The sequence below is a fragment of the Octopus bimaculoides genome, chromosome 4, assembly GCF_046866305.1.
Source record: "Octopus bimaculoides isolate indiv1 chromosome 4, ASM4686630v1, whole genome shotgun sequence".
Lineage (NCBI taxonomy): Eukaryota > Metazoa > Mollusca > Cephalopoda > Octopoda > Octopodidae > Octopus > Octopus bimaculoides.
In genome coordinates this window covers 91,177,174-91,204,673 of record NC_142931.1, presented here as the reverse complement: position 1 = coordinate 91,204,673, position 27,500 = coordinate 91,177,174, and the positions used below count along the sequence as shown (strand labels likewise).

The following is a 27,500-nucleotide window of genomic DNA, read 5'->3' as shown; positions in this document are numbered from 1 at the left end:
TAGCAGGAGCACGTCATCGGACTAAACGCCATCTCCTTTTGTCTAAATTGGTCTCTATTAAATAATTACCAGCAAAACGCTTAATTTGAATTATCTGAATCCCATCCCCAACGAAATTTGGTTTTGTAATAAATTAAATCAATAGAAAAGAGGTACACAATTAAGCGGACTCAACTGACGTAATATTGTTATTTCATAGCTATCTTACCAAACAATCCAAATATTGATGGAGAGAAAGGAATAGTTTTTCAGTATGCAAACATACATACATAAATACATACATACATACATACATACATATATACATATATGCCCACACACATAATAGCATTTACGTACACACACACACACACACACACGTATATACATATTTATATATGTGAGTGTACATGTGTATGTGCATGTGTATATATATATATATATATATATATATATATAGTTACTCTGGCAACGGTGTGACTCGAACTCGGGCCTTCAATCAGTGCCTTAGATCACTTATATATATGTGTGTGTGTATATATATGTATGTATGTATGTGTGTATATATATATATATATATATATATATATAGCCACAGGAGTGGCTGTGTGGTAAAGAGCTTGCTTACCAACCACATGGTCCTATGTTGAGCCCCACTGTGTGGCACCTTGAGCAAGTGTCTTCTACTATAGCCTCGGTTCGACAAAAGCGTTGTGAGTGGATTTCGTAGACGGAAACTGGAAGAAGCCCGTCGTATATGTATGTATATATATATATATATATATATATATATATATATATATATATATATATATATATATATATATATATATATATATATATATATATATATATATATATAATATATATATATATATATATATATATATATATATATATATATATATATGTGTGTGTGTGTGTGTGTATATGTATGTGTGTATATATATGTTTGGGTGTCTGTTTGTCCCCTCAGCAACGCTTGACAACCGATGCTGGTGTGTTTACGTCCCCGTAACTTAGCGGTTCGGCAAATAAGACCAATAAAATAAATACTATGCTTACAAAGAATAAACTCTAGGGTCGATTTGCTCGACTATAAAGGCGGTGCTCCAGCATGGGCGCAGTCAAATGACTGAGACAAGTAAAAGAGTAAAAGAATATATGTATATATATGTGTGTGCGCGTCTGTCTGTCTGTCTGTCTATCTATCTATCTATCTAGCTATCTATCTATCTAACTATTCCCCCCCTCTCTCTCTCTCTCTCTCTCTCTATATATATATATATATATATATATATGTATATATATACCTATCTGAATAGTCAAAATGTAATGGTCAATATTAGAAATACAACAAAGGAAGACTGGGGTTTAACAAATATGGGTAGCTTGAATAGAATTATAAACATAAGAATAATTTAATGATTTGCTACTGGATTAAAGAGGATTGATTATCTTTAAACATCCTTAAAATATAAAATCCTTTAGAACATTTCAAACTATGTTATGTCAAATTAGAGTTACGATAAATAAAATTACCATAATTTATTATTAGATAAAATGTAAACACACATCACATCGGCACAACAAAAATATGAATTGTTAAATGCAATATAAGGTATTTCATACTATGTACTGAAATAAATATACATTAATAGTTTCAAATATTGTCATCTGCAACAAGCAATGTTTCTGCAAAATATAGCGTATCATATAATATGAAACATTAATTTTGGGGGGTGTTAAAGCAAGCGCCAATGTTTGTCCATTGGGTAGCAATGATTGTTTTGACAGCGAGAGGATGTAAGGTAAAAGTCAAATTTGATTTGGATTCAGATCAAGCTGAGAAGAAACTAAATTCTCAAAGGTATTTCATTCGATATTCCCTCCTTTCTCTCATTGTACTACACCTATATTCATACAAATGACATTGCATGGTTTACGTTGCATAATATAAATAATATACGATTTATATCATTTTGGATTAATATCTACTGTATTTACTAATACACACACATATAAACGTATGTCTGCGTGTGTATATTGTATATGTACACACGCATATATATGTGTATTTGCATGTGTGTATGCATGTATGCATGTATGCATATATATATATATATATATATATATATATATATATATATATATCTTCTTTAGAAAAACATAAATCTGGAGAAGAAGCACACTCTAAGGAGTAGAGCAGTCTATATTTTTTCCTGGAGAAGGCCGGTTTATGGGGTTAACCTGAGCTCCCGCCCATAAAGGGTTTAACTTTATGGTGTATCGTCAGACCTCCAAACCTATAGGCCAACAGTCTTGGGGTCTGACGATACGCCATAAAGTTAAACCCTTTATGGACGGGAAACCCAGAGTAACCCCATAAACCGGCCTTCACCAGGAAAATAATATATATATATATATATATATATATATATATATATATATATATATATATATCGTCTGGCTTTCAGTCAGTTACAGCGACGAGCGTTCCACTTGATCTGATCAATAGAACACCTTGCCCGTGAAATTAACATACAAGTGGCCGAGCACTCTACAGACACGCGTGCCTGTGATTAGTTCACAGGACGATTCAGCGTGATACAAAATGTGGCAGGACTGGCCTTTTGAAATACAGGTGCTGCACATTTCTGGCAGCTGAGTGAACTGGAACATCGTGAAATAAAGTGTCTTGCTTAGGAACTCTAAGCGCCAATAGATATCGAACTCACGACCTCATGATCACGAGCCGAATACCCTAACCACTTAGCCACGCACTTTCATATATATACATATATATACATATATATACAGAAACACATGGATATGTTTATATATATATATATATATATATATATATATATATATATATTCGTATTTCGTATTTCATGTTGTTTACGTTTTCTGATGTCCTGTACCCAAATATGCATATATGTATGTAAGTATGTACATATATATATGTATATGTATATATATATATATATATATATATATATATATATATATATATATATATATATATATATATATATATATATATATATATATACACATATACATATATATATATATATATATATATATATATATATATATATATATATATATATATATATATATATATATATAAGTGTATGTATAAATGTAAGTACAGTCATTCATGTAAATATATTGGAAACAGCATTATATTACTGGTTTCAGTCACTGGACTGCAGCCATGGTGCACAGACACTTTCAAACATTTAGTTGAGCGTATCGCCGTTTTTAGTTGAGTCACGTGTCTATATCTATATTTCGAACAGATATGGACACAAAGGGATATAAATACAAAATACATTAACACACACATACACACATATATATGTATATATATGCATACACACAAATATGTATATACACACGCATATCTATATATATTCATACACTTATAAATATACCTGATCAATATAAATTTCCACTCACAAAATATTTATCAACACGAAACATTGGTAGAAGTTCATGGCCAAGCTTTCTCGCAATGCGACTGAAACCGGAAATACATAATTGTACAGTGAACTTCATATACAGTCATATTAAATTAAATATGAGACTGTGAAGTCTCTAAGTTTCATATGCTGCATAAACAAGCATCATGAGCCGATATCATCATACATATCTAATGCATATTTTGCACGGTGTTTTGTGCTTTTCACAAAAAATGCGGTAGAGAACAAGCGGAAGTGCCCAAAAGTAATATATAGATGAGTATCTATCTGTGTGTATGCGTGTTTAAATAGTAAGGGATTTCTCGAAATATTTACCCGTTTGCTCACAGTTAGGTATTTAAAGTAAGCTATTCAACGGTATTATAGTAAGGTTGCAGTTGCAACGGGTACCAACATAAAGACATATGTAGGTCTATGTAAAGCTGAGTATATATAAAAAAGAATTAAATGTAATACTAATGCTACTTCATGATAATCCTTATTATATGTATATATGTATATGTAATATATATAGTGTATATATATATATAGTGTATATATATATATATATATATATATATATATATATATATATATATATATATATAATCGTAAATATGAGGGTAATAAATTAAAATTATTTATTACCTGTGCTTAGCATGCATAAATAAAAATCATATGACAACATTTCTTTAAAAATATAAGAGTGTATAAAATATTTTTATACACAAAAAGGAGACCATTTATAGGCCTCTTTACATGATAAAAAGGTCATTTAAAACCCAAACCACGAAAAAGAGATTTCATGAGGCACGCTGTTATAACACTAGAACGACCAAAAAAAAAAAAAAAAATGAGTTAATCCCGAACTCGAGTTTCACTATTAATTGCCAAATATACTAATGTGGAATCTGTAGCTCATCAGCGGAATCGCTAATTAATGAATAATTATGTAGTTGCACATACGTACCGAAAACACGTGCACAAGACAGCTACATTTTTATCCATTTAAGCATTCGAACTAAGTGCGCGAGCGTAAATATATAGTCCATCTGTAAATAAAGAAATTTAAAACCTTGTCCTATACAGCCTCAAAATTAAATATTACTATCGTAAATATGAGGGTAATAAATTGAAATAATTTATTGTCAGTGGTTAGGTGCATAAATAAAAGTCATAACATATTTTTTAAAATATAAGAGTGTATAAAATATAATTTTACAAGGAGGAAACCATTGACAGGACAGGGCTCCTTACATGTTAAAAAGGCCATATATATATATATATATATATATATATATATATATATATATATATATATATACCGATATAAGGCGGGGCTGAAAGGTTCCTAGCTTTAAGGGTATCGTGAAAGCTTGGTTAGAGGCCCAACCTTCCGACTTCTTTTACAGGGCTTAGAAAAATTGAAGAGCCGCTGCAATAAGTGTATTAATCTAATCTGAGGGGGGAATCATACTCCTGTATGTGTGTGTGTGTGTGTGAAAAAATTATTAACAAATGTAAAGTTTGACCTTAGCAACAAAGACCAATCATTCACTGTATCTAAATGCAATGATAGCCGATGTCGCACATGTCAATTCATACATACGGTCAAGATATGGACACAAAAACCGGAAAAATATTCACAAACGCAAATAGGAACTGCAAAAGCAGAAATTAAATTTACTGCATCAAATGCCCGAACTGTGTAGAACTATATGTGGGTCAGACTGGAAATGCAGTATCAGAACGTTTACGTGTGCACCGACAGCAAATTAGAGACCCAGATGTCCGTCAGATACCTTTGAGTAACCATCTAGCAACATGTGGTCGGAAAATATTTATAATATTTCCATACTACAAACTACACGGTGCAAGTGAAATTGGGATAAAAATCAAAGAAAAGAACTTTATTAATAAATTCCAACCCAAGCTAAATAAACAATAATACTAATACTTAGGGGTACTGTTTCTACTGCTATGACCATTACCACTAATAACAACAATACTAAAGGTGCTCATGATGACGATAGCAGGAAGCTACTCGCTAAGTCAAGAGAAAAGTAAGTAAAAATGATCTTATTTTGGAGTTTAAAGTTCTACTACCACAGCTACTTCTACCACCACCACCGCCGCCGCCCTTTCTCTCTCTCTCTCTCTCTCTCCCTCCCTCTCCCCCCTCTCTCTCTCTCTCTCTCTCTCTCTCTCTCTATATATATATATATATATATATATATATATATATATACATAAAGCAGCTCACGCATGCACACACATGTACATGCACTATCTATTGGAGAATAAGTACAAATAAATTAATATTATAAGGTGCTCTACTTCATCAGAATGTTAAAAAAAACAATGAATCTGTGATGTAGATATGGAATATGTATTCTAATGTTACGAGAATGTCCAATATATCAAGATAGGACAAATTTAACATATCAATTTCTCCAGAAAGAGAGAAAAGTTTCAGTGATAACTAGTGATATTATGGAAAAACTGATATTCAGTCCGATGTGCAGTACAACACAGCATGAAAATGAAAAAGAACAAGAACATAAATATATGCGCATGTATGTATAAATTGTGCATACACACACACACGCACGCACACACACATATATTCTTTTATTCTTTCACTTGTTTCAGTCATTTGACTGCGGCGATGTTGGAGCACCGCCTTATATATATATATATATATATATATACACACTAGCAGCTAAACCCGGTTTCACACGGTCTGTTTGGATGATGTGGCTGTGATCGTTTTCGGTTAGGCATAATCTATAACAGCGTTTCTCAACCTTATCATTCCGGGTCCCCTGTTTTGATTGGAGCCTCCAGCTGTATGAAAATTTCCTGACTCCCCCACTCCTTGTCAGAAAATAGCTTCAGGAGTTGTGAAGAACGAATTTGTTTCTGAGAGCTATTCTATTGGCCCTCTGTCTAATCATTGATTTAATTATGAACATAGAAAGAAATTATACATTAATCTCTATTTTCGTAAGCAGTTGTGTCCGTAAAAATTTTATTTGCAGAGTAGAAATTGAAAGAAGATATATGAAATGGACGTGTGTGTGTGTGTGTGTGTGTGTGTGTGTGTGTGCGCATGTGTGCATGCGTGCGCATGTGTATGTGTTTACAATAGTTGATTTATGGAAAAAATTGTTAATTTTTTGAAATGCAAATATGTGAATGAAAATTAAGTTCAGACCTCTACATGGTAGCTAGACCTGGTAGAAATAGCAGCGAAATCTCCCTCAAAACACCCTACTGTCTTAATCCGACAATTCTGCCTATTATGTGGTTTGAATGAGAAACTGTAAGTAAAGATTAAGATTATTAACCTCACAAAGAGGTGAAAGAAGAGAGACAGCATAGCGAAAGCTTTGGCTGACTGTCATCCTGTACTCCCCTTGTTGCTAGCGAAATGGTATACGATCAATGACCGGACAAGTGAAAAGGAAAGGCGATCTTTTGAAGTTCTTTTGAAGTTGTGGTGAGAGGGGAGCATTGATGTGCGTGCGTACGTCTGTGTGTGTGAGTGTGTATGTTTGATGGGGTGTGCGCGACAGAGAGAGTAATGTTGATGGCGTATGTGTATATGAGAGAGAGAGCGAGAGAGAGAGAGAGAGAGAGAGAGAGAGAGATAGAGATAGAGAGAGAGAGAGATAGAGAGAGAGAGAGAGAGAGAGAAAGAAAGAGAGAGAGAGATAAATGAAATTTATCATTCAATTTATTTATTTATTATGTATATATGTATGAATGGCTTCAGTGACACACATTCATATACACGCACGCACGCAGGTTGTTTTAATCAATTTTCTCTGTAAGTATGGGGGCTAGGAAAAAATAGAAAGCGCGTTCCAATCTATGCACCCGTCTCCACATGTGTGCCATTTGTCACGCGATTCCACCCAGCCGTTTGGCCGTGAACCTCAAGACAAGAAAGAATACAACGGTCGGCCAACTTCAATTTATATTATAGATAATGTAGATAACAAAATCAATGTCACATTTTAAACTCGAGAAAAGTCTTGCATATTGCTACATTTCCACATACAGATTATATTTGCAATGTACGAGTTAGCTGGTTGGTTTTCTTTTTCTGAAAACTCTAGCTTATCTAGATTGTTACTTACATAATTACTCACAAAACGAAGTTCTCCGATTATTATTGGTATAAATGTGAATTCATAATCTGAATATAGGAGGTTTCGAAGCAGTTGTCCATAGTTTTCCTCTTCCTCTTTGATTTTCGGAGATATTTTCACATCAGCAGGACAGGTAACCGCCATGATTGTAAACACTTTTTCTTGTGTGTTTATGGAAATGTTTCAACAATATTTCATGTGTTGATGTTTGCGATAATAGGGGAATTGTCTATATTTATTCCTGGACAGTTTTTTTTTCTCCGAATGGCATTGTATATTGTTATTGCGACAACGTCATATCACATAAGGAAGTAGTACCTTGATGACATTTTTGGGTAGCGCTAATCACATGTATGATGTCTTCCACAGAAATATAGCATAATCTACATTTTCGGTTGCGTCTTGGAGCTCCAAGGAATTCATTGTCCCTTTTGTGTATTAGTTATTTCGTAGCCATCTCCAGTTCTTGGATTGTAAATTCATAGCCTTCGATGTGAGATGTGATGTATTGGTCACGAGCCAAAGAGAGGCTTCTTCAAGTTTTCGAACATAACCATGGATAATCTTTTTTCTTGGCATGCTGAGCGTTTCACAACCAGGTCTTTTTTGAGGTATATTAGTCCGGCTGTTTTGGTGTTGTATAGAAACTCATCAGGAAGTGAGTACTTTCTGAGGAGTTCGCTGTCGACATGTATGTATGTGTATATAATTATATTTAAGAAAGAATACGAGATAAACTCCTGTTTTCTCTCAAAAAAATAAATATAGAAGTGAGGATAACATCAGATAAATCAGTTCACAAACAATAATCCAACCCACTTTCATCAATAGAACTGATATAGAAGAATCAACAGAAGCACATACTTAATTATTATATAGAATATATCAAAATACACTGATAAATTGAAAATATAGAAATATATTGATATATTAAAAATATATAAGTATATAAATTCATTAAAAATATGTAGAGCAATTGATACATTAAGAGATATACAAATGGGAACATTGATACATAAATATATTAAAATATATCGAAGATGTATAAATATATATATATATATATATATATATAAAAGTGGTCCGACTCACAGAATAAAAATGAAATTAATGAAATGAAATGAAAGTTTAAAATGTCTTATGGCCGTTTCTTGGGGTTAATTGCCCGTAAAAATAAAGGGTATATATACTCATTATTGAGCAACTCTTGCTTCTTCAGGGTTAATAGTGGTTGCGCAAGTTCACATTTAGTATGTATGTATGTATGTATGTATGTATGTATGTATGTATGTATGTCAGTATGTATGTATGTATGTATGTATGTATGTATGTATGTATGTATCTCTCTTTCTATCTATCTATCTATCTATACATACATACATACATACATGATGGGCGTCCACTCGTGACCAAGGAAGACCATTGCTGGCCTTTAGGAACATTATGCGCTCTAGGACTAACTTATATTTTACATTTGCGGCTCTGTTAGTGGCTAAGGAGCCCTGCTCTTGACAAGTATACACGACTACAAACGTTGCAAACCAAGCTTTCCCCATTCACTACGTCAGCAGTGCGCTTTCGAGCAGCACGCTTAAATTCTTCATGAAGAATATGTGCTCCTTCAAAGGTGTCGACCCACTCCTTAACTCCTACATTTGTGGCGATGATAGGCATTGCTCTCCCAGTCGGTCTCCTGCATATCACAGGCCTTTAATGAGGACTTGATAAGTCCTTAAATTGCAGCTTTGGTTTCTGCATATAACATCTGTTTAGATATCCTGATATCCTTCATTCTAATAAGGTGTCCAGTCCAACATAACCGGTGCTTATCCACCATGACCTCAATACTCAAGATATCAGCGTTCCTCAAGACGTATGTGTCTAGAGGTTTTAAGGTCCAGCCGACATTCAGAATGTGTCTCAGACATCTCTGTTGGAAGCGTTCAAGAATCTTTACATGACGTTTGTAAAGGGTCCATGTCTCACATGAGTAAAGAAGCGATGTCAGTACACATGCACGGTACGCAGCAATTCTTGTTTACCTTGTGATGTTGTGCTGGGACCAAACACGAAACTCTAGAGACCGGAAGGAATCAGTTGCTCTATGCAGCTTGAAAGATATTTCATCATCCAGGGAGCAAGAACGGCTGAGTGTGCTGCCCAGGTAGACAAACTTATCTAACACTTTCAGAATTGTTCCTTCAACCAAGATAGCTGGTTCAACATATGGATTTCCTGGTGCAGGCTGGAATATTATAACAGTCTTGTCCAGGCTAATGCTGAGTCCAAATATCTTGCAAGAAGCAGAAATACGATTCATAAGTATTTGCATGTCATCCACTGTATGAGAAGATCGATACCTGGCATATATTCCCAGAGCACTAACCCTAGCAAAAGCATGAGTAAAAGCAACAGCAAAGTACAAAGAAGAGAAAGTGGGGGCGAGGATGTCACCCTGCTTGACACCATTCTCTACAGGAATGAGTCCCGCTATGCCACCATCAACATTGACCCAAGCCTACATCCCATCATGAAATGATTTGATTATAGATACAAAGTAATCCTGACATCCCAGTTTGTCAAGTATTTTCCATAGCAAGGCCCTATTCAAAGACCTTAGTTAAATCAAGGAATACCTGGACAAGATCCATATTCTGCTCATAGCACTTCTCCTGCATCTGTCTTGCTGTGAAAATCGTATCCATTGTCCCTCTACCAGATCGGAAACCACACTGAGATTCTGATAGGACATCATTTACGAGACACCCATTCAGGCGGGTAAGAAGAATATTTGCCAGAACCGTGCCAGCAGCTGATAGTAGAGCAATACCTCTGTAGTTGCCACACATTGTTCTGGCTCCTTTTCCTTTATAGAGAGAAAGAATAATTGCATTCTTCCAGTCCTTAGGCATTGCACCACCCCTCCAGACTACACTAATAAGTTTATGAAGGGACTGTATAATGTAATCACCACCAAATCGCAAGATCTCAGCACAAATTCCATCTCTTCCAAATGCCCCACCAATATTCAATTTACTTATTGCTGTCATTACCTCATCTATTGAGGGTGTTGAATTTTAGGAGCCAATGATAGGTCTTTGTTGCATATTCTCAATCACTGTTTCATCCACAACTGACTCATGGTTTAGGAGTTCAGAGAAGTGTTCGATCCAGCAACCTGTGATTTCTTTTGATTTAGTAAATAGAGTAGAAGACTCTTTGGAAAGCAAAGGAGCTGATGCAGAGCTCTTAGGCCCATAAACTTGCTTCATAAGACGGTAAAGCTTCTTGCTGTCATTTGCATCAGCAGCAGCCTGAACATCACAAACAAGATCCTCCCACCAAGTATTCTACATTACTGCAGTGATCTCACTGCAGTAATGATTTTAGGCTGCTATAGTGGGTAAGTGCTAGATATCGCTGTACATCTGAAAGTCCTCTGTGTAGCAATACATTGTGGGCATGGCGTTTTATAACCAATAGTCGCTAAACTTCAGCATCATTTTCATCAAACCAGTCTCTGTGTCTGGCAGTAGCATATCCCAGTGTTTCAATAGCATATTGAAGAACCTGATCTCGAAAATCTTCCCATACTGTAGTATTTTCAATGTTGGATAAGCGAATCTGAAGCTCTTTTCTCAACACAGCATTATATATCTTGTGGATATTCAGACGCCGAGGATTGCCAACTGGCCCTCTTCTCTCTTTCACTTTAATCATCATCGGGAACGTTGTTCACACCATATTGTGATCTATCCAGCATTCTGATCCATGAAAGGGCTTGACATTACAAATGTCATAAATATCATGCTTGCGGATGATGACATAATCTGGTAAGTGCCAAATTTTAGACCTTGAATGCAACCACGTTGTTGTGTGATCACCTTTGTGCATTAAATGAGTGCTTGCGATGTAAAGTCCATGTTCATCACAGAGTTCCAGCAGCATGAGACCATTACTATTCATTTTCCATTCACCAAAACGTCCTATAGAGTTCCATCTTTGCCAGTCTGTTCTAACCCTGGCATAGAAATCCCCCAGTAAAATGACTTTATCAGAATTGGGGATTTTCCTTAGTATGGTTCTCAGCTGGGTATAAAAATTATCACAACTAGTCAAAGTAGGTGCATAGGCACGTATTAGAGTAGCAAGCCGCCCACCTTTCAGGTGCAATCGTAGAGTCATTAGACGTTCATTTATAGGAACAGGGTGCTCCTCCAACTTCTTAAGGATATCATATCGAACTGCAAAGCCAACACCAGCCTCTCTGCTCTCCTCCTTCAGCCTCCCCTTCCCAAAAAGGTGTATCCACCTCCTACTTCCTCAAGTTGGCCATCACCTATACGAATATCTGAAAATGCAGCTATATCAATGTTATAGCTTTCAGCTCGCGAGCAACAAGTACAGTGCGTCTTTGAGGCCTACAATCACTCTTGTTATCCAACAAAGTGCACACATTCCTACATGAAATGTTCAAGTTCCATCCAAATTTTGTAAAAAAAAGTTACACACATATATACATACGTATATAATATATATATATATGTATATATATAGCGACCTATCTATAATGTTTGTAGGCTTTTTGGGTGCCTTGTATTTTTAAGGGTTTTTTGACATATATGTTTTTTATAATTTTGCATGTCCCACATGCTATACCTTCATTTATGTATTCTTTTTTACTACTATTATTATTTTTTTCCCTGCTGTACCCTTATTTGTATTTTATTTTTATTTTTATTTATATTTTGATTTCAATTGTATTTTTTATTTTTATTTCTATCTTATTTTTGCTGTTGTTCTTCTTCTGGTCTCTACCACACCTCTGTTTTTACCTCTTGCTCTACATCTGTATGTAACCCTTTGTGAATCTCTGAAGAGGCCTAGAGGTTCGGGTATGTAACCCCATTTCAAAATGTCATCCGATAATCACTCCGGAAAGGAATAGTCGGATAGAATGGGGCCTGCCAAAACTAGGCCGAAACAGCTGTAAGATTAAACTTCTGTTCATCCTCTAATTCCTTATGTACTTTGTACTTCTATATGTAAACCATGTTGGCAAAATAACATAGTCTGCCATGGACACCTGTGCTTTGGTTCTTTCTTTCTTTTTCTTTTCTTCCTTTCTTTTGTCACTTTTGCTATGAATTAAATTAATGAATTCAACAGGTTACACCGTCTGCAAGTAGTTGGGTTCAGCATATTATCCTCCATTTTCTAATATATATATATATATATATATATATATATATATATATATATATATATATATATACAAACACGCACACACACATATATATAATTAATTAAGATTTAGTTGAATTAGGTACTTAAGTTGAAGCACCAAGTCAGTCCAGTATTATCCGCACAGCTCGAAGTAACGTGAATAAAATCAAAATAGGTAACAGAATGTCAAGTAGTAATGCTGTACGACCGTTCCAAGCGACTCCATTTAACGGAAGAATGCAATCATTACATCAATTTAGATATAGTGCTATCTTCCGTTGTACAAATATGGATTTTCAACAGATAAGATATATTAATATAATTTACCTTGAATATTTTAACTGAGCAAGAGGACGGAAAATTTCAAGTTGTAACTATTGTAGCAAAAATAGCTAAGAGAAGTACAAAACTACAATTTTTAGAGTGGTATGGAACACAGTGGGGTTCATAGGGTTGTGATTCATTTCCAATTTATGTATCTCCTTATCATCAACAAAAATCTAAGACCAAAAGACTGCGTATATTTAGAATAAAGAGCAAAGTGAGTTGACAGCTCATGGCTGGCTGTTGGTCATAAATTTCATACTATCACAGGTACCCCCGCCCAAACTCACAAGAAAAAGAAACAACATTTTAGAAAAAGTCAATTAGATAGTAGTAATTATCCATAAAAGAAAGGGTATGGATGGCCTTAATTCATGATGTTGTTACAAGATAAAGGGGCAAGCACTATGAAACTTAGGATGCTACAATGGGATCCAGGAAAACAGTGGGAGAATGTTTATAAACAATAATTTTATGTTTTATAAAATAAAAAAAAATATATAGAAATAAATTCTATAACCAAGTTAGCTAAAAGGGATCTATAGATCGATTTGAACATTAAAAGAAGATTATTATGTGGAATCAACCAAATACCCCATCTTTAGTTAATTATTAGGTGGTCACTATAAAGATCACTCAAACCACTTACATATGGAATTTATCTGGAAAAGTATACATACTATCTATTGATCGAAAGTAAGGAATCAGGAGCAGGATAATAAGATAAATGATAATATGGAGACATAATTAAATATAAGTATACAAGAAAAAATGTGTACTGGTATAAGTAGGTGTAATAGTATAAAAATAAGGCATATAGATACATATACAAAAAGGGATTTATACACACACACACACACACACACACACACACACACACACACACACACACACACACACACACACACACACACACACACACACATACATATATATATATATATATATATATATATATATATATATATATATATATATATACGCTTATATAAAGAATATAGTATAATTAATTGGTGTAAATATAAGTAACTGAAAAATATCAATTCAAGAACCATATTGAATCACATCTTAACCTACATGCATGCGGAAAGGAGATGCAACATGCTCAACGATTCATAAAATGCTATACCAGTATATGCGAAGATAAATAGGAATGCAAAATATAATAAAAATCAATATGATAAGTGATTAATAAGGTAAACATGCCAAAATAAGAAATCAAAATGATAAGAATTTATAGAAAACAATAAGAAATATATATAAAGACAGTGGATTAAAATAAAATGCAGGAAAAGATAAAAATAACCTAAAAAGGGGTAATAGGTATGGAAATAATGAAGACAGTTTAAGGTATTCATACCAAATTAGTCTTGTGAGTTATAATATTACAGGTACTATTGTATATATGATTTTATAGCTCTTAGGAGGTATAAGATTTAGTGAAGGAAGACTTACTATCTCAAAATCATTACAAATATACTTAATATGACTGATAGGGTAGAAATTCATAAAAGGAAAGAATAGTGTAATTACCAAATAGGATGAAGTCAGGCTAACTAGGCAGGGATTGCCATCGGGTAATATTACATATAATACATCACATAGCATAATATATAGCATATAATATATATAATGTAACACATTATACTATATAATATAATATCCTATATAAGAGGGCAAGTTATAAAGGATACGACATCCGAAGTTAATTTCCACCACCAAATCCCAAATCCGTTTCGAGCCCCCACTCTTTGACAGAAAGGATTGAGAGGGAAAAATGGAGAGAGAACGAAAAAGGAAGCAGAGAGAAAGAAAAAAATCATATATATATATATCTGTGTGTGTGTGTGTATGTGTGTGCACGCGAGCGCGTGTGTGTGCGTGCGTATGTGTGTGACAGCGCATGGTGCGTTTTATATGTATGCTCATATCGGCGGTGCGTTGTCGCTTTTAGCAAAACACTTCATTTCACGTTGCTCTGTCAACTCAGCTGTAAATGGATAATTTTGCGACGGAGTGTCGTTGCGTTCAGGAGTGGTGTTGACCTGTCAGCTTGGCCAGCGAGGTGGCATTATTCGAAAGTTGAAACACTAAGAGGAAGTGTATTGTAACTAGTGGTCGATAGCAACGACCGATAGTCTGGCCGATACACTGATCTGTTATTTCTTTATTACGCACAAGGGGCTACACACAGAGGGGACAAACACGGACAGACAAATGGATTACTTCGATTATATCGATCCCAGTGCGTAACTGGTACTTATTTAATCGACCCCGAAAGGATGAAAGGCAAAGTCGACCTCGGCGGAATTTGAACTCAGAACGTAGCAGCAGATGAAATACTGCTAAGCATTTCGCCCGGCGTGCTAACGTTTCTGCCAGCTCGCCGCCTGATGTGTGTGTGTGTGTGTGTGTGTGTGTGTGTGTGTGTGTGTGTGTGTGTGTGTGTGTGTGTGTGTGTGTGTGTGCGTGCGCGTGCGTGCGTGCGCGCGCACACACAAGCCTGAGTATATGCGCTTATATGTATGTATGTATGTATGTATGTATGTATGTATGTATGTATGCGTGAGTGTGTATGTATGTGTATATATATATATGTATGTGAGTGTGTATATATGTGTATATGTATGTATATGTATATATATATATATATATATATATATATATATATATAAAAACAAAAGTAAATGAGTATATGCATGTATACGTACAGGTATGTGCATACCGACATCCACCTGTATGTATAGGTGCATAGCTGGGTACAGGACATTGCAAACAAACGTAGACGAGAACACACGAACCACATAGAGAACATTCTACTTCATCAGCTACCCACGTTTTAACACCGGCGTTTCGACGAGCTTCGGGCAGGACGCAACGTTAAAACGGCTCGTCCCATGGATCGCAGATATATATATATATATATATACACACCCATGCAAATATACGTATACATGCAAGTATGTATGTATATCAATCTATATAAATGTATATGTGTGTGAATGTAATTGAATAGGATTGAAGCAGACTGGCCAAACCATTTACTAGTATTACTGACTGCAATGAGTGCTATAAGCCCTCCACCAAAATATCGCTATGTTTCTGTTAGAGAATTCGTATGGGTTTACGACATGGCAATCACTCGTATATGCCAGTGGAATATTGAATTTGAAGCTACTTTCTACAATTGTTCTGGTTAGAAAGAACAAATGACTTGCTTTACTCTAGTGGCGTGGCTAGCAGAAACATGAGTTATAGTAATGACTAAGGACAGAGAATTATACATCGTAAAAAAACTACATATCCATTTTTAAATGTATACGGAAACATTTTCCCCATTCAAACCATTATTCTTCCTGGTTCGAGGCGGCAGCCATATTGTAATGTATATTTCCATTAAAGCGAAAGAAATATATTCTGTGTTCAGTGTATTGTTTCTGCTTCTTTCAACTCAATCGAATGTGTGTGGTGATCATCATCATGCATTACTTAATTCAACTGATGTTACATATGTTGCGCATCATTTTTTTCTATGATAATAAAGCTCTTCACTATATGGGGGAGTCTCTCCGTGATCGAAATACGCTTTTGTAGTGTAATGTTTTGGTTTTTAAAATTTTCATCATAATTACGAGATACACAGATTATATGTAATTCTAAAATTGAATTTTAATTATCATTATTACAAAATAACTCTATATGGAAGAAAATTTCCCCGTTTCAGAAGTAAAACAAATGGAATATTCCATTTAAATGACAATTGTAGACCTATTTTTTGCTTTAGTATTCTATTACTTGCATGTATCACTACGAATCTGAAGTCAGTTAAATAGAGCAGCATAGCAGTTAAATATGATCAGTCGATTGGGTAAATATAATTGTGATTGGGTCTTTTGTGAGCAATTCCTTAACCGTAACTGTAGTGAAGGGGATGGAGCAACATTGGGAAACACTGGTGATAGGAGAATTATATCAAAATATTACTCACTGGCTATCATTCATGACTGCCTGTCCGAACAGCTCGAACCAATACTAAGTGTCAATATCTAGTAAACATGAAATAAGATCGAAAATAACCATTAACATAATGTGCAGGGATATTTCAAAATAACCTTTTTAATGCTTGCTACAGAAAACTTATAAGGAACTTCTTGCTGTTGCAGCCTGAGCCTGAATTCTGAATTAATTCCATACTTATTGATTTATTGAAGTATGTAATGAGATTTATATCTTGTAATCACAAAAGTCTAAGAAAAGAGTCTAGAGAAAGCAAAATTCTGTAAATCCGGTCTATTAGCAGAGCATGAAGATCGTCCCCGTGTGCGTGCGCACTTACACATATGTGTGTGTCATTGTATATCGCTCTCTCGGTATGTATTAATATATGTTAATGTGCGTGTGTACTTGAGTATGTGTGTATATATATTTCTGTATATATAGTTTACTCTTATTTAGCTTTCGGATGCTATATCAAGATTATTTTAGAGAACATTAGCAATTAGAATTTTATTTGTTTGTTTCAGTATTTCTAAAATATCATCACTTTACTTACAACATAAATACAGCACAGATATTTCCTAGTATTCGCTTCGCTGGATACACTATATTGGTGTCTTTCACTATATTTAAAACTATTTTAATGTTGATTTTATCAATGTCTAATATAAGTTTCAGAAAAGAGAATTATTAAATGATATTAATTTTTGTTCATTGAAATGTTACAATTTTTGAGAAGAACGATTTTGAGAAAGTTTAACATACGAATTTATTATTGTTTTGCAACTCTACTTTAAGTACCACAAATTTCATTGGTTCTTACCTATTCAGTTAATGAATTAATGTATACGTAATGATTAGAGAATACATGTTGAAAAGAATATTATGTGTATATATAAATGCCAAGTCATTGACAACAGATGAATGTACCTTATTAATTATACTACGACACTTCATATATGATTTGATATTCAAGGAATCAATGACAATCATCTTACAGCAATATACAAATTCTCAGTATAGCTTAGTCCGAGAAATAAATTTAGTTTCCTATTGAAACGTTTCACTTCACTATTGCTCTCGGAAAAAGAGTGAACCATACATTTTCTACTGTCCCTTCTCCTGACCAGTGATCCGTATTGTTAATAAAAGACGCCAAAATGCTGGATGTATATATATATTGTTGCTTCTTTATTCATTCTTTGCTGAACTGAGGTGTTCTGTGAACATTGATATAAAGGGGAGTTAGGATTAAGTTCCCTAGCACACCTTTCTATGTGTTCACTGACCTGTAACTGTCTGTATTGTGGGTAGCGAATTTGTTCTTTGTGCAGAGTTGTTCTTCGACAGAGTGACTTTCCTGATTGGCCAATATAATGATTACCGCAGCCTAAGCAGGTAATGGCATAGATTAGGTCTTCCGAGGCACAGTTGAAATTTGATTTTATCTTAAATATTTCACCTCGTTTAAAGTGGAACTCTGTACCCTTCAAAAACTGGGGGCATGTGCCACAATTAGGCTGACCGCATTTTTTCACTTTTGGTTCCGTTGTTAATGAATATAGTTTTGAGTTGGTTAATATTTATTTCAATGATTTCGGTTGCATTTTGCTCTTGATAATTTTGTGTGAGCCTAAAATTTTTCTCATTTTTCTCCTGTGAGGATGGGTAAATTTTGGATGATAATGTTGAAGGTCTCATTGTTTCTATGGTTGTGTGTGGAGATGTATAGGAGTATTTTTAAGTCTGCTGTAGTATTTCGGTTGGCTTCCTATAATGCTCATTTCCTTTAATGTTCACATGTCTATTTCCTTTGTTCGTTTAATCCTATTATTTATTAATGGTATTAGGTAATGTCACTTGATTAGTATTGATCTGAGTTCAAGGAGTTTTCGTTCAAGAGTATTGGTGTCCGAAACTATAGCACAGATTCTTTTCGCTAGATTATAAGATATATTAATGTTTGTGTTTGGGGTGGCATGAGTTGAATAATAGGTATTGTTTTGAATCTGTGTTCCATGGTGAATTATATGTTGCTATTGATATTGTTGAGCATTATGTTGAAATCGAGGAGTTTGTCCGTACTATCTTTCCAAAGTATAAAGCAATCATCTAAATACCTCTTCCAGTTCTCCTTTAAATAGCAATGAAATGAGCTGCTATATTTTTGTAGTAATGATTGGTATATATTAAGTTCTAGGTAACCTATTGCAAGGTTCACAATCACTGGGGCAGCTCGAGTTCCCATTGCAATTCCACAATTTTGTCGATAGTAAACTGTATCGAACATGAAATAGCTGCTCAGTAGGATGAATTTCAGTACTGCAATTATGAATCTGTGATTGATGTGTCCTGGGATTTCTTCTGGGTATTTTTCCAGCCAGAAGGTGATTGATTCTATACCATAATGGTGTAGGATATTGGTGTACAAGTTCACCACATTGAATGATACTAGCAGGGTTCCTTCATTTATTGTCTTCGGGAGGTGGTTGAGCATGTCTAATTCATCCCTGGTAAAGCTTTTCACATATTTCAGAAATGGTTTGAGAAAGATGTAGAGGAAATTGCTTTGTTCAAAGTGATAAATTTTCTAAACTTTATTTATATTCTGTATTTTCTTTTTGATAAATGTTTTAGACAAAGTGCATTTTATTTCCGTCTTACATGCGTAATTTGATATTTAATTTTTCTCTCTCTTCGTAAACTGTAACATGGAAAACTGTTGTTTTAAATTGCACTACTTATTAATGACATGAAATCAAATAATTTGTGTTCACTTTGAACAAAACGCTTACCCTTTCCTTTCCCAATCCTTAAATAGAACGTCATTTGAAATTTCTAAGACATTATTTGGAAGCTAACGTAGTTTCCTATTTCATTATAGAACTATTATCTTTCCTTTCACCTGCATAAGATTTCTTTTTCATTGAAAAGGGTACTTCATAAAGCAATTTTAAAGAAACCTATATTTATTTTTGAAATTAAGTTAATCATTATTTCCTCTAAATAGCTCAAATTTAACACTTCCGTTATGACACTCAACCCTTAAAAAAACAACAAAGAACGATCCGCATTAATACCACCAAAAATATTTGTAAGCTTTAAAATATTGAGTAACCTATTATAGGGTATTCACTTTCAGTTAAGGGTTTATTTCTAAGATTTCAGTTTGTTGACCTTGAACAGAATGCTAAACCACAGATGAGATATGCTTATTCGACCCAGAGAAAGGCAGTCACCACTATCGACACGCATCACTTGTAACTCTCACATACCGAATTACAATTACATAATTGCTTGGGATTGGAAAAAAGTAATATATGTTTTTTTAATTTTTTACTTGAGCTACGACACCATTCGCTATTAAGTTCAACCGAGTTAAGTAAAGATTAATTAATTAACACTTAATAGGATTACTTCTTACTTTCTTTGTTGCTTAGTTACAGAAAATTAATTTCACAGAATGCACTTATCAAAATATGTTTAGCGTAAAATTCTGTACTTTGTTACTTGATCTACAACAGGTTTTCAAGAATATATTTTCCCTCGAACTGAATCACATATAGTTCTATTTAGTTAGCAGTTGTGAAAAAAATAGAATATAGTCCGTACAATCTCAATTCGAGGAAACGATTTGAAGATTACAATATAATGAGAAATGATAACAGATTTTTCAGACACGATGTAATGTTTGCTACTTTCACTTTTTGAACATATTCTTACTGAAATGTTGACTGATATTTACTTGTACATCCAAAGCTTAAGAAAGTTTAGTTAGGAGTAAACTTTTAACTGTTAAGTGAAGGAGACTGAAAGACGAACGAGCATTTGTGGAAATACTATCGAATAAGAATCGATTACATTCATATACAGTTTTCGAAATATTTTATGGACTCTGAATAAATGTTACTTAGGTAAAATGACATATTTATAAGTGAAGGGAATGAGATTGTGTGACGTTCTAGCGCATTAGTGAAGCAAGTGATTTGAATTAGCTTCAAATAGGAAATCAAACCTGCACCGTGTACGACACTTGCCAAGAGCTTATATCTTGCTCTTCAATGCTCTGTTTTAGTGACTAGAGAAGTGATATTGAGAAAGGCAAGCATACCAACAAATGTTCTTTCCTAACTGATTTTTGGTCTTGTGCTAGAGTTAAAAAAAGTTCGATATTATCACTTCTGTATCTCAAAAAATTACTATAAGAGTAATTCGTGTGGATTCGTTGTCAGTAACAATAAAATATTTGACTCGTCTTTCACTTTTATAGAGAGTTGCTATAAGAAACTTCAGTAGTACAATGATGGAAGTATCACTAACTTATATCTTAGGAGAAATAAACCTTTAGAGTTTTGGGCGGTAAAGTGACATAAATGGTAGTTCACTGCAACAAATATCTTCTAGTATGTAATTTCGTATATCTAATTCTGATTTTAAATTCGGCCACTAACTACAGTGTCTTTAATCATTTTCAAGTCGATGAAACGGCATGTTTGCTGCATTCGTTTCCGTTTAGGATGTAAAAGTAAATATTTTTAGAACAAAACTTTCCAAAACTTTCAGTCAACACTCATAAATATATTCAAACTAATTTGATACACATCCTAGAGACTGTACATACTGTTACGTGAGCAACGATTAAGAAATAATTGAATTACAATGAAATTTAACAAGTTGGGTTCTTTTACTCGTAATAACTTGTTAACATATGGTTTTATTTTATTATTACTTTCTAAGTAATCACGAAACGTAAAAGCAAGATATATTTTTAATAAACTAATTATTAGATAAAGCTGAGATATTTTTCTGAGGAGTGTCGTTTCTCCACCTACATATTTTGTATCTATATTATATTATTAAAAATCACACATGGGAATATCATTTAAAATAAATATATTAACTAGTATACCCGTGTCATAAAAATGCTGACTGTTTTATAAATGATAGAACATGGAATTATCAAAACCATGAGAGAAACCATTGATAGATGTCAGAAACCAAGTAGGTATATATTTATTTATATTGAATTGAAGCACTTCAAGAATCAGGTACGGTGGTAAGGTCCCTGTTCAAAATATCGGCCACGTAATGTATGTTTGTGTGTGTTATATATTCTTTTATTCTTTTATTTGGTTCAGTAATTTGACTGCGGCCATGCTGGAGCACCGCCTTTAGTCGAGTAATTCGACCCAAATACTTATTCTTTGTAAGCCTAGTACTTATTCTATCGGTCTCTTTTGTCAAACCGCTAATTTACGGGGACGTAACACACCAGCATCAGTTGTCAAGCAATGGTGAGGAGACAGACACAGACACACAAACATACACACACAAACACCCAAACACACAAACATACACACACAAACACACAAACACACACTCACACATACGACGGGCCTCTTTCAGGTTCCGTCTAGCAAATCCACTAAAAAGGCTTTGGTCGGCCTGCAGTGGGACTGAACCCGGAGCTATGTAGTTGGTAGGCAAGCTACTTACCACACAGCCATTCCTGCGCCTATATACATACATACATACATACATATATATATATATATATATATATATATATATATATATATATATATATATATGTATACACACACACACACACACACACATACACATATATATATACATGTATACACACACACACACACACACACATACACAGATATATATATATATATATATATATATATATATATATAATATAAATTGAACATGTATTATTTCTTGTCTCGAGGTTCACAGCCAAACGGCTTGGTGGATTTGCATGAAAAATGGCACACATGTGGAGACGGGTGCATAAATTGGAATGCGCTTTGTATTTTTTCTTAACCCCCATAGTTACCGAGAAAATCGATTAAAACAACCTGCATGCATGCGTGGGTGCGTGTATGTGAGTGTGTGTCACTGAAGTCATTCATTCATACATACATACATACATACATACATAAATAAATAAATAACCACTCTCTCTCTCTCCCATTCTCTCTCGGTTTTTCTCTGTCAATCACTAACACATTCACTTACTACAAAAACTGAATGAAAATTTCAATTATCCCTCTTTCTCTCTTTCTTTTGTTTCTCTCCCTCTCATATACACACGCACCATCAACCTTACTCTCTCTGTCTCGCACACGCCATCAAACATACACACACACACACACACACCCGCACAGACATACGCACACAAATCAATTCTTCCGTCTCACGCCAACTTCAAAAGAAGTTGAGTCAAAACTGTCCATGTCTCTTTTCATTTGACGCCCACTTCAACAGATCCCCTTTCCCCATACCACATATTAAAAAAATATTTTCACTTGTCCGGCCATTTATCGAGAGATAAAACATAAACCACCTCCTGCTGACTGCAAAATTCCTGCCAAATTAGTCGCAAAAAACACACGCACATACACACACACACATGTCCATTTCATATGTCTTTCACTTTCTCTATGATTATACACACGTCCAATACAATAGCTCTCACATACATTTTCGTCTTCAACAAGTATGTATCTATTCTATAATATAAATTGTTTTTCTATAAGCATATAACAATTACTTCACTTTTCTTAAATTGGATACATCTGCTATTAATTCTTACATACAATTTCCCCGTTAATTCTTCCAGTTCATTTTCTGTTAAAGCAATTCTTAACGTCAACTTCTTAATGCCTCTTTTATTTTTTCCTAACCCGCACACTTACCGAGAACATCGATTAAAACTTTTTCTAATGCAATTCCCCTTTCTTCTGCCATTAACACAACCAGTTGCTCACACACCTTACAGTTTCTCATTCAAACTACATAATACGCAGAATTGTCACATTAATACAGTAGGGTGTTTTGAGGGAGATTTGGCTGCTTTTTCTACCAGATCTACCTACCATGTATAGGTCTGAACTCAATTTTCATTCACAGATTTGCATTTCAAACATAATCTTTTCCATAAATCAACTATGGTAAAAATTTTCTACCATGACCGTGCATTTTCTATGTATGTGTGTGAACCTTAAAAGGCGTGATTAGACATAGGTCCAATACAATAGTTCTCATAAACAGACTACCTACATATTCTTTCTTCACAACTCCTGAAGCTGTTTCCCGCGAAGATACTTTGGAAAGACTTCTGCCCTTCCTCCCACCCCATTTTCTCACAAATTTCATTATTTCAAACATTTTTTTTGCTAAAAATCCCCGTTTTCGGATACGAATTACTTATTCCATCGATTAAATCTTTCTCTAATGCAATTCCCCTTTCATCTGCCATTAACACAACCAGTTGCTCACACACCTTACAGTTTCTCATTCAAACTACATAATATGCAGAATTATAAGGTACAGGGTCAATCATTGCAAATGGTTGGTTTCAATATCACAGAGGAAGTGTTCTCCTACGGTCAACTTTACGTTGGATGCTCCCATGTTGGCAGACCACAAAGTCTATACATTTGTGCATCAGAAGGGAAAGCGAGAAACGTTGCCTACAAAGAAGCGCTCCACTGAAAAGACGGCATTTCTTCACATCTTTCAAATCACCCCAGTCATCTGCCGCATCAAAAGTTTCGTTCTTGCCATGCCAGCCAACGTAAGTCAATGACACACAACTTAACTCATACACTCTATCTCTCTTTCTCTCTCACATACACACACACACGCACACACACACGCACGTCCATTTCATATATCTTTCAATTTCTGCTCTCTGCAAATAAAATGTTTACGGATACAACTGCTTACAAAAATTGGGATTAATGTATAATTTTTTTTCTATGTTCATAATTAAATAAATGTTTTAATGATTAGACAGACGTCCAATAGAATAGCTCTCAGAAATAGACTACGTACAAATTCTTCCTTCCCAACACCTGAAGCCATTTTCTGATAGGGGGTGGGGTGGGGGTGAAATCTTCATACAGCTAGAGGCTCCAATCGAAACAGGGGACCCGAAATGATAAGGTTGAGAAACGGTGTTATAGATTATGCCTAACCGAAAACAATCACAGCCACATCATCCAAACAGACCGGGTGAAGACGGGTTTAGCCGCTAGTATATATATATATATATATATATATATATATATATATATATATATATATATATATATATATATATATATATATATATATAAATATATACATATATACTGTATATGTAAATATATGTGACATATCTAGTTTTCCATGCTCGCATTGATCATACACATTTTGTATGGCTGGATGTATCACCACCCTTTACCTATTTTCAGGTAATACTTCATCATGCGGATACATGTTTACATGGGGGATTGGGAACGAACACGTCTTGCATGAAAGTTACACTTGCTTGCTGGCATTGTCCTATATTAGGGCAAGGGGACAATAAAACAAGCAAATAAACACACATACACAAACCCACACACTCACACACACACACACTCACACACACACACACTCACACTCACATAAACAAATACACACGTACGTATGTATGTATGTATGTATGTATGTATGTATGTATGTATGTGTCTATCTATCTATCTATCTATCTATCTATCTATCTATCTACGTGTATATATATATATATATATATATATATATATATATATATATACATATATATATATATATGTATATATATATATATATATATATATATATATATATATATATATATATATATATATAAATATATATATATATATATATATATATATATATATATATATATATATATATATATATATAAAAATATATATATATAATACAAGGTAGAAACTGCTTAGATAATTTTATCATAAAGAACATTTTAGTACCAGTTTCAGTCTTTGCGAATTTTTCAACTTAGAGTAAAGCATGAAAAACAATTAAATTGTGGAAAAATTAACTGAAATGTTTTTTTTTTAAATATTTCCATAGTTTTCAAATGCAAGGGGCATTTTCCGTTTTTCTGTCTGTCGCTGTCTCGCTCTTTTACTCATGTGAGATCTTGGTAGCAGGTAGCAGGTAGTAGTAGTCTTATTTTGATTATACATATCAACTCGTGTTCCTTGTCAACGTTCTACACACACACACACACACACACACACACACACACACACACACACACACACACACACACACACACACACACACACACACACACACACACACACACACACACACACACACACACACACACACAAATAAAACAAAAGAAAAAAATAATGGAGATTAGGAAGTTAATAATTGTTTATTATTAACAACAAATTGGCCACCTTCGCTTCTTACGGGTGTTTCAATACTTTATAGATTAATTACAAATTTGTACATTAAATTTACATTTATGTGACATATAAACTAACATCCAACGGTACATCTTTTTCCCTCTGATAAAATTATACTCTTGACACACAGATGTAAATTTGATGTACAAATTTGTAATTGAGTATTAATTGAAAAAGTTGTAAGAAGCAAAGATGACTAATTTGTTGTTAATAATAAACAATTATTAACGTCTTAATCACCATTTTCTTTTCTTCTTTTATATATATATAGACTATATGCTTTATATATACGTATTGTTGTAAGAGAATTTCATTCCTCCAAAATACTAGGTATTGAACCAGTACTTCCTTGGATGCAACCATCCCTTCACGGAGTTAACATACCTTCTAATTATATATATATATACCTATATAATAACTCTCAAGTATATATGTGTATATAAGCATAGATACCTACCTACCTACCCACCTACCTACCTACCTACCTAACTTTTATACATATATCTTTCAGTTTTCGTGTACCATATCAACCCACAAGGTTTTGGTCGGACCTACGATATACTAGAAGACTATATGTATGCATGTATATATACGTGTGTGTGCCTATATGTATCTATGTATTTATGTATGTATGTATGTATGTATGTATGCATCTATCTATCTATCTATCTATCTAAAAGGCAAAAGAGTCACTTACTGTTATAGTTTCTTCAATGACAATATTGACCAAGGTTACCGTGGTCTTTTCCGTAGGCTTTTCTTTCCACGGCTAAACCTAAACTGTCCTCCCCTCTTTTTACACAAGAACATGACTGTGATACACGATCCCTATTGATGGTTTTTTTTCGATCCCTTTTGATCGAACTCCCTCCTTTTTCCCTTCCTACGATCCCTTTTGATCGACACACCCCTATTTCTTTTTCTTTCTTTTTCTTTCCTTCCCCCTCCCAAAAAGAAAAGCTCTACATTGTATTTGTCCTATCTTTGTTGAGCCCTGTGTGGCTAATAAAAGAAATGTATCTATCTAAATAAATAAATAAATAAATATATACATATATATATATACACACATATATATATATATATATATATATATA

The 27,500-nt window shown here is 34.0% G+C and overlaps 1 protein-coding gene across 2 annotated transcripts in view; it reads left to right on the top strand.

Moving 5' to 3' along the window:
* The window catches only part of LOC106878532 (arg8-vasotocin receptor), a 183,750-nt gene that overhangs the window by 1,098 nt on the left and 155,152 nt on the right, over positions 1-27,500 (top strand). The gene's annotated exons all lie outside the window — the stretch shown is intronic.